This window comes from Electrona antarctica (assembly GCF_951216825.1).
Source record: "Electrona antarctica genome assembly, chromosome: 1".
NCBI classification, from domain to species: domain Eukaryota; kingdom Metazoa; phylum Chordata; class Actinopteri; order Myctophiformes; family Myctophidae; genus Electrona; species Electrona antarctica.
Genome location: NC_136806.1, coordinates 61203304 through 61224240, shown reverse-complemented (window position 1 = coordinate 61224240; position 20937 = coordinate 61203304).

Below are 20937 nucleotides of genomic sequence, written 5' to 3'. Positions count from 1 at the left end.
TTAGTCCTACATACTTACACCTAGAAACCCCATTCCAACCTATTTAGGTTCATCTTATGGTGGACATGTTTGCCTGAAAAGGAATCTTTGAAATGTTTCATAGTTTTAGAAATATAGTGCTTTCAAATTTGATACATTTATTATGGGGCTCAATGGCAGCTCTATGGCACGTCAAAAAGTGACATTCACCTAGAAACTCCATTCACACTCTTTATAATTCAGCTTATTATGGGCACACATGCTGGAACTTTTTACTTTGAAATGTTTTGTAGTTTCTGAGTTATTTAACTTAAACGCCCAATGCATTCTCAATGGCAATAGCACAAACTTTGGCATGCTATTAGTCCTACATACTTACACCTAGAAACCCCATTCCAACTTATTTAGGTTCATCTTACGGTGGACATGTTTGCCTGAAAAGGAATCTTTGAAATGTTTCATAGTTTTAGAAATATAGTGCTTTCAAATTTGATACATTTATAATGGGGCTCAATGGCAGCTCTATGGCACGTCAAAAATCACTTTCACCTAGAAGCTCCATTCACACTTTTTATAATTCAGCTTACTGTGGGCACACATGCTGGAACCTTTTACTTTGAAAGGTTTTGTAGTTTCTGAGTTATTTAACGCCCAATGCATTCTCAATGGCAATAGCACAAACTTTGGCATGCTATTAGTCCTACATACTTACACATAGAAACCCCATTCCAACCTATTTAGGTTCATCTTACGGTGGACATGTTTGCTTGAAAAGGAATCTTTGAAATGTTTTATAGTCTTAGAAATATAGTGCTTTCAAATTTGATACATTTATAATGGGGCTCAATGGCAGCTCTATGGCACGTCAAAAAGTGACATTCACCTAGAAACTCCATTCACACTTTTTATAATTCAGCTTATTGTGGGCACACATGCTGGAACTTTTTACTTTGAAATGTTTTGTAGTTTCTGAGTTATTTAACTTAAACGCCCAATGCATTCTCAATGGCAATAGCACAAACTTTGGCATGCTATTAGTCCTACATACTTACACCTAGAAACCCCATTCCAACCTATTTAGGTTCATCTTACGGTGGACATGTTTGCCTGAAAAGGAATCTTTGAAATGTTTCATAGTTTTAGAAATATAGTGCTTTCAAATTTGATACATTTATAATGGGGCTCAATGGCAGCTCTATGGCACGTCAAAAATCACTTTCACCTAGAAGCTCCATTCACACTTTTTATAATTCAGCTTACTGTGGGCACACATGCTGGAACTTTTTACTTTGAAAGGTTTTGTAGTTTCTGAGTTATTTAACTTAAACGCCCAATGCATTCTCAATGGCAATAGCACAAACTTTGGCATGCTATTAGTCCTACATACTTACACATAGAAACCCCATTCCAACCTATTTAGGTTCATCTTACGGTGGACATGGTTGCTTGAAAAGGAATCTTTGAAATGTTTTATAGTCTTAGAAATATAGTGCTTTCAAATTTGATACATTTATAATGGGGCTCAATGGCAGCTCTATGGCACGTCAAAAAGTCACTTTCACCTAGAAACTCCATTCACACTTTTTATAATTCAGCTTACTGTGGGCACACATGCTGGAACTTTTTACTTTGAAATGTTTTGTAGTTTCTGAGTTATTTAACTTAAACGCCCAATGCATTCTCAATGGCAATAGCACAAACTTTGGCATGCAATTAGTCCTACATACTTACACCTAGAAACCCCATTCCAACCTATTTAGGTTCATCTTACGGTGGACATGTTTGCCTGAAAAGGAATCTTTGAAATGTTTCATAGTTTTAGAAATATAGTGCTTTCAAATTTGAGAAATCTTTAATGGGGCTCAATGGCAGCTCTATGGCACGTCAAAAATCACTTTCACCTAGAAGCTCCATTCACACTTTTTATAATTCAGGTTACTGTGGGCACACATGCTGGAACGTTTTACTTTTAAATGTTTTGTAGTTTCTTAGTTATTTAACTTAAACGCCCAATGCATTCTCAATGGCAATAGCACAAACTTTGGCATGCTATTAGTCCTACATACTTACACCTAGAAACCCCATTCCAACCTATTTAGGTTCATCTTACGGTGGACATGTTTGCCTGAAAAAGGAATCTTTGAAGTGTTTCATAGTTTTAGAAATATAGTGCTTTCAAATTTGATACATTTATAATGGGGCTCAATGGCAGCTCTATGGCACGTCAAAAAGTCACTTTCACCTAGAAACTCCATTCACACTTTTTATAATTCAGCTTACTGTGGGCACACATGCTGGATTGGAACTTTTTACTTTGAAATGTTTTGTAGTTTCTGAGTTATTTAACTTAAACGCCCAATGCATTCTCAATGGCAATAGCACAAACTTTGGCATGCTATTAGTCCTACATAATTACACCTAGAAACCCCATTCCAACCTATTTAGGTTCATCTTATGGTGGACATGTTTGCCTGAAAAGGAATCTTTGAAATGTTTCATAGTTTTAGAAATATAGTGCTTTCAAATTTGAGAAATCTATAATGGGGCTCAATGGCAGCTCTATGGCACGTCAAAAATCACTTTCACCTAGAAGCTCCATTCACACTTTTTATAATTCAGCTTACTGTGGGCACACATGCTGGAACTTTTTACTTTGAAATGTTTTGTAGTTTGAGTTATTTAACTTAAACGCCCAATGCATTCTCAATGGCAATAGCACAAACTTTGGCATGCTATTAGTCCTACATACTTACACCTAGAAACCCCATTCCAACCTATTTAGGTTCATCTTATGGTGGACATGTTTGCCTGAAAAGGAATCTTTGAAATGTTTCATAGTTTTAGAAATATAGTGCTTTCAAATTTGATACATTTATAATGGGGCTCAATGGCAGCTCTATGGCACGTCAAAAAGTGACATTCACCTAGAAACTCCATTCACACTCTTTATAATTCAGCTTATTATGGGCACACATGCTGGAACTTTTTACTTTGAAATGTTTTGTAGTTTGAGTTATTTAACTTAAACGCCCAATGCATTCTCAATGGCAATAGCACAAACTTTGGCATGCTATTAGTCCTACATACTTACACCTAGAAACCCCATTCCAACCTATTTAGGTTCATCTTATGGTGGACATGTTTGCCTGAAAAGGAATCTTTGAAATGTTTCATAGTTTTAGAAATATAGTGCTTTCAAATTTGATACATTTATAATGGGGCTCAATGGCAGCTCTATGGCACGTCAAAAAGTGACATTCACCTAGAAACTCCATTCACACTCTTTATAATTCAGCTTATTATGGGCACACATGCTGGAACTTTTTACTTTGAAATGTTTTGTAGTTTCTGAGTTATTTAACTTAAACGCCCAATGCATTCTCAATGGCAATAGCACAAACTTTGGCATGCTATTAGTCCTACATACTTACACCTAGAAACCCCATTCCAACTTATTTAGGTTCATCTTACGGTGGACATGTTTGCCTGAAAAGGAATCTTTGAAATGTTTCATAGTTTTAGAAATATAGTGCTTTCAAATTTGATAAATTTATAATGGGGCTCAATGGCAGCTCTATGGCACGTCAAAAATCACTTTCACCTAGAAGCTCCATTCACACTTTTTATAATTCAGCTTACTGTGGGCACACATGCTGGAACCTTTTACTTTGAAAGGTTTTGTAGTTTCTGAGTTATTTAACTTAAACGCCCAATGCATTCTCAATGGCAATAGCACAAACTTTGGCATGCTATTAGTCCTACATACTTACACATAGAAACCCCATTCCAACCTATTTAGGTTCATCTTACGGTGGACATGTTTGCTTGAAAAGGAATCTTTGAAATGTTTTATAGTCTTAGAAATATAGTGCTTTCAAATTTGATACATTTATATTGGGGCTCAATGGCAGCTCTATGGCACGTCAAAAAGTCACTTTCACCTAGAAACTCCATTCACACTTTTTATAATTCAGCTTACTGTGGGCACACATGCTGGAACCTTTTACTTTGAAATGTTTTGTAGTTTCTGAGTTATTTAACTTAAACGCCCAATGCATTCTCAATGGCAATAGCACAAACTTTGGCATGCTATTAGTCCTACATACTTACACCTATAAACCCCATTCCAACCTATTTAGGTTCATCTTATGGTGGACATGTTTGCCTGAAAAGGAATCTTTGAAATGTTTCATAGTTTTAGAAATATAGTGCTTTCAAATTTGATACATTTATAATGGGGCTCAATGGCAGCTCTATGGCACGTCAAAAAGTGACATTCACCTAGAAACTCCATTCACACTTTTTATAATTCAGCTTATTGTGGGCACACATGCTGGAACTTTTTACTTTGAAATGTTTTGTAGTTTATGAGTTATTTAACTTAAACGCCCAATGCATTCTCAATGGCAATAGCACAAACTTTGGCATGCTATTATTAGTCCTACATACTTACACCTAGAAACCCCATTCCAACCTATTTAGGTTAATCTTACGGTGGACATGTTTGCTTGTAAAGGAATCTTTGAAATGTTTTATAGTCTTAGAAATATAGTGCTTTCAAATTTGATACATTTATAATGGGGCTCAATGGCAGCTCTATGGCACGTCAAAAAGTCACTTTCACCTAGAAACTCCATTCACACTTTTTATAATTCAGCTTACTGTGGGCACACATGCTGGAACTTTTTACTTTGAAATGTTTTGTAGTTTCTGAGTTATTTAACTTAAACGCCCAATGCATTCTCAATGGCAATAGCACAAACTTTGGCATGCTATTAGTCCTACATACTTAAACCTAGAAACCCCATTCCAACCTATTTAGGTTAATCTTACGGTGGACATGTTTGCCTGAAAAGGAATCTTTGAAATGTTTCATAGTTTTAGAAATATAGTGCTTTCAAATTTGATACATTTATAATGGGGCTCAATGGCAGCTCTATGGCACAAAAAGTCACTTTGTTTTTATTATATTAGTTTTTATTAGGTTTTTTATAGACATGACATACAAGACATACATAACAATGACACATACACCACAGACCACAGACACCAAAAAGTCACTTTCACCTAGAAACTCCATTCACACTTTTTATAATTCAGCTTACTGTGGGCACACATGCTGGAACTTTTTACTTTGAAATGTTTTGTAGTTTCTGAGTTATTTAACTTAAACGCCCAATGCATTCTCAATGGCAATAGCACAAACTTTGGCATGCTATTAGTCCTACATACTTACACCTAGAAACCCCATTCCAACCTATTTAGGTTCATCTTACGGTGGACATGTTTGCCTGAAAAGGAATCTTTGAAATGTTTCATAGTTATAGAAATATAGTGCTTTCAAATTTGAGAAATCTATAATGGGGCTCAATGGCAGCTCTATGGCACGTCAAAAATCACTTTCACCTAGAAGCTCCATTCACACTTTTTATAATTCAGGTTACTGTGGGCACACATGCTGGAACGTTTTACTTTGAAATGTTTTGTAGTTTCTTAGTTATTTAACTTAAACGCCCAATGCATTCTCAATGGCAATAGCACAAACTTTGGCATGCTATTAGTCCTACATACTTACACCTAGAAACCCCATTCCAACCTATTTAGGTTCATCTTACGGTGGACATGTTTGCCTGAAAAAGGAATCTTTGAAGTGTTTCATAGTTTTAGAAATATAGTGCTTTCAAATTTGATACATTTATAATGGGGCTCAATGGCAGCTCTATGGCACGTCAAAAAGTCACTTTCACCTAGAAACTCCATTCACACTTTTTATAATTCAGCTTACTGTGGGCACACATGCTGGATTGGAACTTTTTACTTTGAAATGTTTTGTAGTTTCTGAGTTATTTAACTTAAACGCCCAATGCATTCTCAATGGCAATAGCACAAACTTTGGCATGCTATTAGTCCTACATAATTACACCTAGAAACCCCATTCCAACCTATTTAGGTTCATCTTATGGTGGACATGTTTGCCTGAAAAGGAATCTTTGAAATGTTTCATAGTTTTAGAAATATAGTGCTTTCAAATTTGAGAAATCTATAATGGGGCTCAATGGCAGCTCTATGGCACGTCAAAAATCACTTTCACCTAGAAGCTCCATTCACACTTTTTATAATTCAGCTTACTGTGGGCACACATGCTGGAACTTTTTACTTTGAAATGTTTTGTAGTTTGAGTTATTTAACTTAAACGCCCAATGCATTCTCAATGGCAATAGCACAAACTTTGGCATGCTATTAGTCCTACATACTTACACCTAGAAACCCCATTCCAACCTATTTAGGTTCATCTTATGGTGGACATGTTTGCCTGAAAAGGAATCTTTGAAATGTTTCATAGTTTTAGAAATATAGTGCTTTCAAATTTGATACATTTATAATGGGGCTCAATGGCAGCTCTATGGCACGTCAAAAAGTGACATTCACCTAGAAACTCCATTCACACTCTTTATAATTCAGCTTATTATGGGCACACATGCTGGAACTTTTTACTTTGAAATGTTTTGTAGTTTCTGAGTTATTTAACTTAAACGCCCAATGCATTCTCAATGGCAATAGCACAAACTTTGGCATGCTATTAGTCCTACATACTTACACCTAGAAACCCCATTCCAACCTATTTAGGTTCATCTTACGGTGGACATGTTTGCCTGAAAAGGAATCTTTGAAATGTTTCATAGTTTTAGAAATATAGTGCTTTCAAATTTGATACATTTATAATGGGGCTCAATGGCAGCTCTATGGCACGTCAAAAATCACTTTCACCTAGAAGCTCCATTCACACTTTTTATAATTCAGCTTACTGTGGGCACACATGCTGGAACCTTTTACTTTGAAAGGTTTTGTAGTTTCTGAGTTATTTAACTTAAACGCCCAATGCATTCTCAATGGCAATAGCACAAACTTTGGCATGCTATTAGTCCTACATACTTACACATAGAAACCCCATTCCAACCTATTTAGGTTCATCTTACGGTGGACATGTTTGCTTGAAAAGGAATCTTTGAAATGTTTTATAGTCTTAGAAATATAGTGCTTTCAAATTTGATACATTTATATTGGGGCTCAATGGCAGCTCTATGGCACGTCAAAAAGTCACTTTCACCTAGAAACTCCATTCACACTTTTTATAATTCAGCTTACTGTGGGCACACATGCTGGAACCTTTTACTTTGAAATGTTTTGTAGTTTCTGAGTTATTTAACTTAAACGCCCAATGCATTCTCAATGGCAATAGCACAAACTTTGGCATGCTATTAGTCCTACATACTTACACCTAGAAACCCCATTCCAACCTATTTAGGTTCATCTTATGGTGGACATGTTTGCCTGAAAAGGAATCTTTGAAATGTTTCATAGTTTTAGAAATATAGTGCTTTCAAATTTGATACATTTATAATGGGGCTCAATGGCAGTTCTATGGCACGTCAAAAAGTGACATTCACCTAGAAACTCCATTCACACTCTTTATAATTCAGCTTATTATGGGCACACATGCTGGAACTTTTTACTTTGAAATGTTTTGTAGTTTCTGAGTTATTTAACTTAAACGCCCAATGCATTCTCAATGGCAATAGCACAAACTTTGGCATGCTATTAGTCCTACATACTTACACCTAGAAACCCCATTCCAACCTATTTAGGTTCATCTTACGGTGGACATGTTTGCCTGAAAAGGAATCTTTGAAATGTTTCATAGTTTTAGAAATATAGTGCTTTCAAATTTGATACATTTATAATGGGGCTCAATGGCAGCTCTATGGCACGTCAAAAATCACTTTCACCTAGAAGCTCCATTCACACTTTTTATAATTCAGCTTACTGTGGGCACACATGCTGGAACCTTTTACTTTGAAAGGTTTTGTAGTTTCTGAGTTATTTAACTTAAACGCCCAATGCATTCTCAATGGCAATAGCACAAACTTTGGCATGCTATTAGTCCTACATACTTACACATAGAAACCCCATTCCAACCTATTTAGGTTCATCTTACGGTGGACATGTTTGCTTGAAAAGGAATCTTTGAAATGTTTTATAGTCTTAGAAATATAGTGCTTTCAAATTTGATACATTTATATTGGGGCTCAATGGCAGCTCTATGGCACGTCAAAAAGTCACTTTCACCTAGAAACTCCATTCACACTTTTTATAATTCAGCTTACTGTGGGCACACATGCTGGAACCTTTTACTTTGAAATGTTTTGTAGTTTCTGAGTTATTTAACTTAAACGCCCAATGCATTCTCAATGGCAATAGCACAAACTTTGGCATGCTATTAGTCCTACATACTTACACCTAGAAACCCCATTCCAACCTATTTAGGTTCATCTTACGGTGGACATGTTTGCCTGAAAAGGAATCTTTGAAATGTTTCATAGTTTTAGAAATATAGTGCTTTCAAATTTGATACATTTATAATGGGGCTCAATGGCAGCTCTATGGCACGTCAAAAATCACTTTCACCTAGAAGCTCCATTCACACTTTTTATAATTCAGCTTACTGTGGGCACACATGCTGGAACTTTTTACTTTGAAAGGTTTTGTAGTTTCTGAGTTATTTAACTTAAACGCCCAATGCATTCTCAATGGCAATAGCACAACATTTGGCATGCTATTAGTCCTACATACTTACACATAGAAACCCCATTCCAACCTATTTAGGTTAATCTTACGGTGGACATGTTTGCTTGTAAAGGAATCTTTGAAATGTTTTATAGTCTTAGAAATATAGTGCTTTCAAATTTGATACATTTATAATGGGGCTCAATGGCAGCTCTATGGCACGTCAAAAAGTCACTTTCACCTAGAAACTCCATTCACACTTTTTATAATTCAGCTTACTGTGGGCACACATGCTGGAACTTTTTACTTTGAAATGTTTTGTAGTTTCTGAGTTATTTAACTTAAACGCCCAATGCATTCTCAATGGCAATAGCACAAACTTTGGCATGCTATTAGTCCTACATACTTAAACCTAGAAACCCCATTCCAACCTATTTAGGTTAATCTTACGGTGGACATGTTTGCCTGAAAAGGAATCTTTGAAATGTTTCATAGTTTTAGAAATATAGTGCTTTCAAATTTGATACATTTATAATGGGGCTCAATGGCAGCTCTATGGCACGTCAAAAATCACTTTCACCTAGAAGCTCCATTCACACTTTTTATAATTCAGCTTACTGTGGGCACACATGCTGGAACTTTTTACTTTGAAAGGTTTTGTAGTTTCTGAGTTATTTAACTTAAACGCCCAATGCATTCTCAATGGCAATAGCACAAACTTTGGCATGCTATTAGTCCTACATACTTACACATAGAAACCCCATTCCAACCTATTTAGGTTAATCTTACGGTGGACATGTTTGCTTGTAAAGGAATCTTTGAAATGTTTTATAGTCTTAGAAATATAGTGCTTTCAAATTTGATACATTTATAATGGGGCTCAATGGCAGCTCTATGGCACGTCAAAAAGTCACTTTCACCTAGAAACTCCATTCACACTTTTTATAATTCAGCTTACTGTGGGCACACATGCTGGAACTTTTTACTTTGAAATGTTTTGTAGTTTCTGAGTTATTTAACTTAAACGCCCAATGCATTCTCAATGGCAATAGCAAAAACTTTGGCATGCTATTAGTCCTACATACTTACACATAGAAACCCCATTCCAACCTATTTAGGTTCATCTTACGGTGGACATGTTTGCTTGAAAAGGAATCTTTGAAATGTTTTATAGTCTTAGAAATATAGTGCTTTCAAATTTGATACATTTATATTGGGGCTCAATGGCAGCTCTATGGCACGTCAAAAAGTCACTTTCACCTAGAAACTCCATTCACACTTTTTATAATTCAGCTTACTGTGGGCACACATGCTGGAACCTTTTACTTTGAAATGTTTTGTAGTTTCTGAGTTATTTAACTTAAACGCCCAATGCATTCTCAATGGCAATAGCACAAACTTTGGCATGCTATTAGTCCTACATACTTACACCTAGAAACCCCATTCCAACCTATTTAGGTTCATCTTACGGTGGACATGTTTGCCTGAAAAGGAATCTTTGAAATGTTTCATAGTTTTAGAAATATAGTGCTTTCAAATTTGATACATTTATAATGGGGCTCAATGGCAGCTCTATGGCACGTCAAAAATCACTTTCACCTAGAAGCTCCATTCACACTTTTTATAATTCAGCTTACTGTGGGCACACATGCTGGAACTTTTTACTTTGAAAGGTTTTGTAGTTTCTGAGTTATTTAACTTAAACGCCCAATGCATTCTCAATGGCAATAGCACAAACTTTGGCATGCTATTAGTCCTACATACTTACACATAGAAACCCCATTCCAACCTATTTAGGTTAATCTTACGGTGGACATGTTTGCTTGTAAAGGAATCTTTGAAATGTTTTATAGTCTTAGAAATATAGTGCTTTCAAATTTGATACATTTATAATGGGGCTCAATGGCAGCTCTATGGCACGTCAAAAAGTCACTTTCACCTAGAAACTCCATTCACACTTTTTATAATTCAGCTTACTGTGGGCACACATGCTGGAACTTTTTACTTTGAAATGTTTTGTAGTTTCTGAGTTATTTAACTTAAACGCCCAATGCATTCTCAATGGCAATAGCAAAAACTTTGGCATGCTATTAGTCCTAAATACTTAAACCTAGAAACCCCATTCCAACCTATTTAGGTTAATCTTACGGTGGACATGTTTGCCTGAAAAGGAATCTTTGAAATGTTTGGACCCTGTTAAGTTTAATACTTTATCAGTGTGTCGTCCACAGTAACTTCAATCAATCAATCAATCAATCAATCAATCAATCAATCAATCAATCAATCAAATGTTTTCTGTCCCAGCTAAAAAGAAATGACAAGATTTAAAATACGTATTTCAAATACTGCCCATCTCTTGACTATGCGACTGCTGTAACCTGAATGCACTGCCATTGCTTTGTAACCCATTTTTCACCCCTGTGTCAATTATCTAATGTGATCCTGGGCTCTACACACCCTCCGCCAACCTAGTCCCAATATATGGGGGACATGGGGAGAGCAACGGACTTGAACTCATGCTTCCTTCATGCCTGAGTGTCCAAGTTGCTCCTTTACACCTGACAGGGGGGAGTTTCCCTGGTTGGACATAGCGCATGGAAGGAACACGTTATTCCAACCAGTTCCTTTCCCCTCCATCAGGCGCCCCGGCTGGCCAGGGAGAGGCAGTTTAGAGACCAGGATAACTGCATGTTTTTTGTAAGGGTACCTACCCTAGGGGACACGGGAGAACATGCAAACTCCACACAGAAAGGCCCTTTCGCCAACCCCGCCTCGGGTATGGGCACTGATGACACGGAGGAGGAAACACGCCGCCAGCACCCACTTTTTATAATTCAGCTTACTGTGGGCACACATGCTGGAACTTTTTACTTTGAAAGGTTTTGTAGTTTCTGAGTTATTTAACTTAAACGCCCAATGCATTCTCAATGGCAATAGCACAAACTTTGGCATGCTATTAGTCCTACATACTTACACATAGAAACCCCATTCCAACCTATTTAGGTTAATCTTACGGTGGACATGTTTGCTTGTAAAGGAATCTTTGAAATGTTTTATAGTCTTAGAAATATAGTGCTTTCAAATTTGATACATTTATAATGGGGCTCAATGGCAGCTCTATGGCACGTCAAAAAGTCACTTTCACCTAGAAACTCCATTCACACTTTTTATAATTCAGCTTACTGTGGGCACACATGCTGGAACTTTTTACTTTGAAATGTTTTGTAGTTTCTGAGTTATTTAACTTAAACGCCCAATGCATTCTCAATGGCAATAGCAAAAACTTTGGCATGCTATTAGTCCTACATACTTAAACCTAGAAACCCCATTCCAACCTATTTAGGTTAATCTTACGGTGGACATGTTTGCCTGAAAAGGAATCTTTGAAATGTTTCATAGTTTTAGAAATATAGTGCTTTCAAATTTGATACATTTATAATGGGGCTCAATGGTAGCTCTATGGCACAAAAAGTCACTTTGTTTTTATTATATTAGTTTTTATTAGGTTTTTTATAGACATGACATACAAGACATACATAACAATGACACATACACCACAGACCACAGACACCAAAAAGTCACTTTCACCTAGAAACTCCATTCACACTTTTTATAATTCAGCTTACTGTGGGCACACATGCTGGAACTTTTTACTTTGAAATGTTTTGTAGTTTCTGAGTTATTTAACTTAAACGCTCTTCTACAAACATTTTTACCATTTTACTCTTCATTACAAAAACTCTATATTAACACTGATACTGATGATTGGTTTTAGACCTCCAAATACACACTGGTGAACCGAACTGATGAGCTGAGCTGTAGAACTTGAACTGAATTGGTGAGTTTATTGTTTGAAATGTTTGAACTGTTTTGTTTGGTTATTTTCATTTGATGTTTGAAACTTAAAGGATTATTTGATTTGACATTTGTAAATGATTGTTTGATTTGCATGCTTGTAGATCAGCTGTTTTGATAAGATATTTAATTTGGCCTTTTTGTGTTCATGCCAGGTTTTTCCCTTTATTCCATGAAACCCTATGAATGATGATGATGAACACAATGGCGAGCTAAGTTCCAGATTAAGAGACGACACATGTTATTTGTCCTACCTGGACGGTAGGACCTCTGAACCACTCAAACACACAATTCCCCCCATATCCACCCCATACACAGACCAACACACTGCCTCACATTACCCCTCTGACTTGGAAATGACTTTGACTTTGGACTGAGCACTCCTGCGAACTTTGGAAGCCAATCTTAGCCAATCAGGATGGAGTCTGAGAAATCTGAAAGACCCGTTTCGTTGAATGGCTCTAGAGAGACTGTGTACCAATTTGCGTGATGTTTGGACAAAATCTGTAGGTGTACTGTCCAAAAACATGTTTTGCACAAAGCGGCCTCCTGGTGGCGTTATAACAGGCCGTTGTGGAAACTATGGTGCAGAGAGACAATCAAAAGTACATGAACCTGTGGACTGACGCCCTCTACTGACAGTAGAGGGCAGTGACGTCAGGACTTCGGTGCTCTATTGCAGTACCCTACTATATATGTTTTACTATTATATTATGGTCTCATCCTGTAGGCAGTATTTTTTATCTTTTGCAATGTTTTTATTGGTTTGCAGCTTACTATTAATTTTGTCTGCACCTTTATACTTTCCTTTTGGGTTCTAAAGAGTTGGGGCTCTATATATGCTGATTGCAGCCTCATCCTTTCAGATGCGGTGGGCGTGTCTTGCTTGATTTTCCTCATTGCAACAGAGCTTGTTCCATGTTGACCTGCCCATATGCTGTTGTATATAATACGCCTCTTGATGTTTTGTACTCATACCTGGCGAAGACCCACAAGGGTCGAAACGTTGTTTAATAAAGAATTTTCCTGGGAGCAGAGAAACATCCCTTCCTTTTCAGGGTCACAAGAAACCCCTATACAAGAAATTGCCCAATAGTGACAGCCGGTCAGCAAGTGGATTCGTGACTGTATGTATATAGACAATATTTTAGGCCAATAAAAAGACTATAACCAAATTTCCCACTTTAAACAAAAGAAGCCTATCGGCTGCCAGACTATGTTGTAAGATGATAAGAGCGCCCCTCACTTCACACAGGTGTGATTTTTTTTTTTACATAGAAGTGTATATTTGTACGTCTCTAAATATTCGTATGAATTGAAAATGGTGGACCCTGTTAAGTTTAATACTTTATCAGTGTGTCGTCCACAGTAACTTCAATCAATCAATCAATCAATCAATCAATCAATCAATCAATCAATCAAATGTTTTCTGTCCCAGCTAAAAAGAAATGACAAGATTTAAAATACGTATTTCAAATACTGCCCATCTCTTGACTATGCGACTGCTGTAACCTGAATGCACTGCCATTGCTTTGTAACCCATTTTTCACCCCTGTGTCAATTATCTAATGTGATCCTGGGCTCTACACACCCTCCGCCAACCTAGTCCCAATATATGGGGGACATGGGGAGAGCAACGGACTTGAACTCATGCTTCCTTCATGCCTGAGTGTCCAAGTTGCTCCTTTACACCTGACAGGGGGGAGTTTCCCTGGTTGGACATAGCGCATGGAAGGAACACGTTATTCCAACCAGTTCCTTTCCCCTCCATCAGGCGCCCCGGCTGGCCAGGGAGAGGCAGTTTAGAGACCAGGATAACTGCATGTTTTTTGTAAGGGTACCTACCCTAGGGGACACGGGAGAACATGCAAACTCCACACAGAAAGGCCCTTTCGCCAACCCCGCCTCGGGTATGGGCACTGATGACACGGAGGAGGAAACACGCCGCCAGCACCCACAGCGCCCAGAGTGGGAATCAAACCCAGGACCTTCTAGCAGTGAGGCGACAGCACTACCAACTGTGCCACCGTGCCCCTCCTTTTGGTGTTTTAAGCATTATGTTATACTTTTAGCTATTGAAAAAAAGCAGATCTACAAGTTCATAGCGTGGCACTCGGTGCCGCACTACGCACTTGTAGATCTGCCATTTTTAGAAAAATCGTGAAAATGTGGTGCAAATCATTGAATATACAGTATATTCTTTCAGAGCGAACGTTTTTAACTCAAAGCCTTGCTTCTCGGAGGTCCCTGGAACAACATATTTTGAGATGGGTGTCGGCGGCCAAATACAGATAATTCTGGGGCTCCTTGACAGTAAGTAAATGTCGATGTCAGGTCAAAATGGGTTAATCTGTTAAAACTGTGAACACCTTTTTAGATATTCTTTTACTTTGGCTATTTGTACCACTCTGTGAGCTTGTAGTTTTAGTATTCTAATTTTCCAAAAGATCATCAAAAATTTGTGCAAATCTTTGAATATATATACCTGTATATACTTTTGGGGGTACATGAAAAGGTTTGCAAAAGGTTTGTCCCCATGTGTCCACATGGGGACAAATATCATTCAGATAGTTCGGAAGAGACGGGCACATGTGGAATGATTATTTTTATTGCGCGGTTTGTCATTTCCCCCCAGGATCCCCCCCAACATCGAAACAGACCATGTACGAAACAGCACACCTTTGTTGCCATCAACAGAAATTTAATAAGGTAGTGAAAGTACATAAACAGAAAGTAATGAAGAGTGAAGACGCAAGTTATGATGATATCGTCGAGGTGTATATAGGATGAGCTTGGATGTCAAAGCCAAAGTAAGCACCATCGTCATGTAGTCAGGAAAAGGCCATATTTCAACAAGAAATATTCTCGAAAATGGAAGGGTGAGAAGTTAAACATGATACAAGAGGATTGTTATCACAGTTTTCAGACATTTTCTTTTACCAACTAATAAAAAAGAACAATATCGGTGTAGCACTACTTTATCATGCAATTTACTTTAGTAAACCTTCTGACACACAGACAAAATATACTTAAAACTCAATACATCTCTGTCCAGCAATAGTCACAAAGCCTGTAATTTATACTCTTTGAATGTGAGATCCCTATCAAAAATAATATGCAGGTTTTTTTATTTTTCTTAATATATCTAAAGTGCAAGTATTTATCCATTTTTATTCAATGCTTTCTGTAAGTATAAAATACAAAGGAAAAAAACAGCAATATGTTTTTCCTGTTTACATGTTATATTTTTTCTGAAAGGAGGAGCATCATATATAACAAACCATATATATATATATATTTATATATATATTTATACACACACACACACACACACGCACACACACACACACGCACACACACGCACGCACACGCACGCCACAGATAAAATATTTTTTTTTTCTTTTGAAAGATACAACATATTATCTCATGGGGGATGATAAAGGGATTTTAGACCATACGGTGACATGGGATACGGTATGTTCATTGTGCATTGACCCCACCCCCTTAAAATCCAGGATCCATTTCCCCCCAACATCTTTTATGTGTTTACATTTTTAAAGAGCCTCTTTTTATAATTGTACATAAACAGTTGTCCCGTACATGTCTGCAAAAATGTAATGGACCCTACTTTGTATGTGTGCAAACACATACAGCAGTCGTGTTGAACGAGCTACTTGTGAATGGGCATGTGTGTCGTGATGAATCATCGAGTGCTTGGCTTTGACCGGAGGCTTGCAATTGGCGGCGTGGTTCATAATATGGAAGTTCTGAATGGCCAGTGAAAAGCTACAGCACTGAAACTAGGAACAGAGAAGCAGACCTGCGAGTCTGGAAACATCTTATGGAAGTTCAGTTAATGTATTTGCTTTTCCAGTTTGGTAAAAGACAGAAAGATAACCGCCCCTCGTTTTGTCTTGTGGAAGTTTGCAGCTTTAAGTCATGTACATGCAGTAATTACACATGATTAGTCTCCTGTAAAACACATGTAAGACAAGTCGACTAAAATACCTACAGATGTGCCCATTGTAGCGGTCCCTCTTTTTTAATACGTGAATGCAATATTTAAGTACTGCAGCGTTGCACCGTTTAGTTATTCCCTCAATTTCAAATGTTCTACTCTTGTCACTAGTCAACGCAAGGAATGGTCTGTTTATCACTGTGTTAAACAACGGTTTTTGCATTATGGCTATTCAGTTCGATTGCACGGTATTTCAAAAGAATGAATGGGCTGCAAAGTGGCTACTACAACATTACTGGACAAATAGAGGCATGATAAATTAACGGCGAGGGACTTCTATAATGGCTACCACTGTATAATATGGCGTAATAAATCAAAAAAACATATCGTTTCAATACAAAACGGCATGGGTGCACCTTCGGCCATGTATGCCAAACTTGACCCAGAGCTATTGATATGGACTCATGGATTAGACCACTCACAATTTTAAGAAAGCAAGATGAAAAGAAGAAAATAAAAATAAAAAGCATCTGACATCTAGCCCCCCCCCCCCCCCCCCCCCCCCATTTAAAATGTTAGTCCCCATATGTTGTTTACGGTGTTAATGTGGGTAAAACATGGCTGCCAGGTCACCCCACTTTAAACCATGACTATACAGATGGTTCTGGTTGGTCCCTCAGCACCTGCCTGAGAGATCACGTCTCAACGGATATATCCCTAACCGATCCAGCCCTGGCCCCACTCTGTGAGCTTGTAGTTTTAGTATTCTAATTTTCCAAAAGATCATCAAAAATTTGTGCAAATCTTTGAATATATATACCTGTATATACTTTTGGGGGTACATGAAAAGGTTTGCAAAAGGTTTGTCCCCATGTGTCCACATGGGGACAAATATCATTCAGATAGTTCGGAAGAGACGGGCACATGTGGAATGATTATTTTTATTGCGCGGTTTGTCATTTCCCCCCAGGATCCCCCCCAACATCGAAACAGACCATGTACGAAACAGCACACCTTTGTTGCCATCAACAGAAATTTAATAAGGTAGTGAAAGTACATAAACAGAAAGTAATGAAGAGTGAAGACGCAAGTTATGATGATATCGTCGAGGTGTATATAGGATGAGCTTGGATGTCAAAGCCAAAGTAAGCACCATCGTCATGTAGTCAGGAAAAGGCCATATTTCAACAAGAAATATTCTCGAAAATGGAAGGGTGAGAAGTTAAACATGATACAAGAGGATTGTTATCACAGTTTTCAGACATTTTCTTTTACCAACTAATAAAAAAGAACAATATCGGTGTAGCACTACTTTATCATGCAATTTACTTTAGTAAACCTTCTGACACACAGACAAAATATACTTAAAACTCAATACATCTCTGTCCAGCAATAGTCACAAAGCCTGTAATTTATACTCTTTGAATGTGAGATCCCTATCAAAAATAATATGCAGGTTTTTTTATTTTTCTTAATATATCTAAAGTGCAAGTATTTATCCATTTTTATTCAATGCTTTCTGTAAGTATAAAATACAAAGGAAAAAAACAGCAATATGTTTTTCCTGTTTACATGTTATATTTTTTCTGAAAGGAGGAGCATCATATATAACAAACCATATATATATATATATTTATATATATATTTATACACACACACACACACACACGCACACACACACACACGCACACACACGCACGCACACGCACGCCACAGATAAAATATTTTTTTTTTCTTTTGAAAGATACAACATATTATCTCATGGGGGATGATAAAGGGATTTTAGACCATACGGTGACATGGGATACGGTATGTTCATTGTGCATTGACCCCACCCCCTTAAAATCCAGGATCCATTTCCCCCCAACATCTTTTATGTGTTTACATTTTTAAAGAGCCTCTTTTTATAATTGTACATAAACAGTTGTCCCGTACATGTCTGCAAAAATGTAATGGACCCTACTTTGTATGTGTGCAAACACATACAGCAGTCGTGTTGAACGAGCTACTTGTGAATGGGCATGTGTGTCGTGATGAATCATCGAGTGCTTGGCTTTGACCGGAGGCTTGCAATTGGCGGCGTGGTTCATAATATGGAAGTTCTGAATGGCCAGTGAAAAGCTACAGCACTGAAACTAGGAACAGAGAAGCAGACCTGCGAGTCTGGAAACATCTTATGGAAGTTCAGTTAATGTATTTGCTTTTCCAGTTTGGTAAAAGACAGAAAGATAACCGCCCCTCGTTTTGTCTTGTGGAAGTTTGCAGCTTTAAGTCATGTACATGCAGTAATTACACATGATTAGTCTCCTGTAAAACACATGTAAGACAAGTCGACTAAAATACCTACAGATGTGCCCATTGTAGCGGTCCCTCTTTTTTAATACGTGAATGCAATATTTAAGTACTGCAGCGTTGCACCGTTTAGTTATTCCCTCAATTTCAAATGTTCTACTCTTGTCACTAGTCAACGCAAGGAATGGTCTGTTTATCACTGTGTTAAACAACGGTTTTTGCATTATGGCTATTCAGTTCGATTGCACGGTATTTCAAAAGAATGAATGGGCTGCAAAGTGGCTACTACAACATTACTGGACAAATAGAGGCATGATAAATTAACGGCGAGGGACTTCTATAATGGCTACCACTGTATAATATGGCGTAATAAATCAAAAAAACATATCGTTTCAATACAAAACGGCATGGGTGCACCTTCGGCCATGTATGCCAAACTTGACCCAGAGCTATTGATATGGACTCATGGATTAGACCACTCACAATTTTAAGAAAGCAAGATGAAAAGAAGAAAATAAAAATAAAAAGCATCTGACATCTAGCCCCCCCCCCCCCCCCCCCCCCCATTTAAAATGTTAGTCCCCATATGTTGTTTACGGTGTTAATGTGGGTAAAACATGGCTGCCAGGTCACCCCACTTTAAACCATGACTATACAGATGGTTCTGGTTGGTCCCTCAGCACCTGCCTGAGAGATCACGTCTCAACGGATATATCCCTAACCGATCCAGCCCTGGCCCCAAATGAAGGAACTCCACACATAAGAGTCATACCAACACGGAGAACACAACTGACCCAGTAAGCACCTTTGTGATATCATTTTTTGAAACAACTCATCTTGGTCTTGTTTTGATTTTGTTCAACAACAACAAAAAAAGTGTGCGTTTCACAGACTGCGGCATTCACAAAGTGAACCGTTTTGTACACAACGAGCGAGATTTAGGCTCTTGTTATTATTTGGCCGTTAAGAGAAAGAGATGTCCTAGAATCACAGTGAACTCAACTTTGAACTCGCATTGACCTCAGATGTGCTTTGCTGGGCACAGTCATAGGTGGAGTTTGTACCTTTTGCTTTAATGTAAATGGGCTCTTGGTAAATCAACAGGGCAGTGTACTGTACGGTAATACATCCTCAAGAGGAAGAGAGATTTCCTTCTACAACAGAGATATACGTCCATTCTAAAATAGTCTACAGCGAGGCTGCTCGGCTGCTGCTGGAAATCCCTCAAAGTGTTGTGCCAGGCTTTGTCAGGCCTTTCACTAACACTCCAGAACCACAGCTAGGCCAAATAGTCCAGCTTTGACTGGATTCTTTGGGGGGAAAAGAGGGGTCGGAGGAGGAGGGGAGTCATTTTGACTGGCTCACCTGCCATAGGCGAACACAAGGATTCAGTGGTATATATATATCTGACAGTGTTAGCCCAAGTGTGCTCTGTGGACATTTACTTCAGTTTAATTCTCAGCCATCCATGCCCGTCAGGCTCCGGACTGTAACTACATCGACTGCTCTTATCCAGATGAGGCGTAAATCTATAGCTAGACTCCACGGGCTGGCTTTCCCCTTCATGCCAGCTAGATGGACATGCCACCCTGTCAAGCCCTGTATCTTGTGTTTGGTCGTATGAGCTTGTCTTAAGCCATCCTGCCCCGCAGAGCTTTAAATAAAGCTTATAGGTGAACTAACCACTCGGGGCGTATTGATTGTTAACTAACGCTTCAATAAAAAGCCTTAAGGTCAATCTGGTCTACTACGGTGAAGAACGGGTTACGTCACGTGTCTGTGAGACCATGTGGGAGAAATTGCCAGGTTTGGCACAGTCAAACGTTAACAGCCATTTGGGTGAGCCTGGCTCTATATAGACACTGAACTGGGATTTATTTTTTATAATACTTAAAAGATTTGAAGAGTAGCAGAGCCCTGTCCACAATCTCATCACGGGGTCGTAGCACTGTATCTTTCATTACAAAAAACAACAAACCATGTTGTTTTCCCTCAGTTTTGGTGGGATTGATCCCTATTATATCCTTGCTGGACTGAAACCATGGACGTGGAGAATACCTTAGCTTCAATCTTTTTAAAACCGTAGCCGTTCAGTTCTCCTGTTTTCAATCACCGATCCCAGGCGAGAGAGGGGTGACACTCAAGCCCTAAATGCACAGTTAATTTTCCAGCTTCAAATTACAAGAGGCCTCGTAGGCAGTTCTAGACCCTATTCAAAATACTTTAGGGGCCTTACAAGCACTCAGATTGCAACAAGAGGCCTCAGCAGGGGGAAATGCTCTGCACGC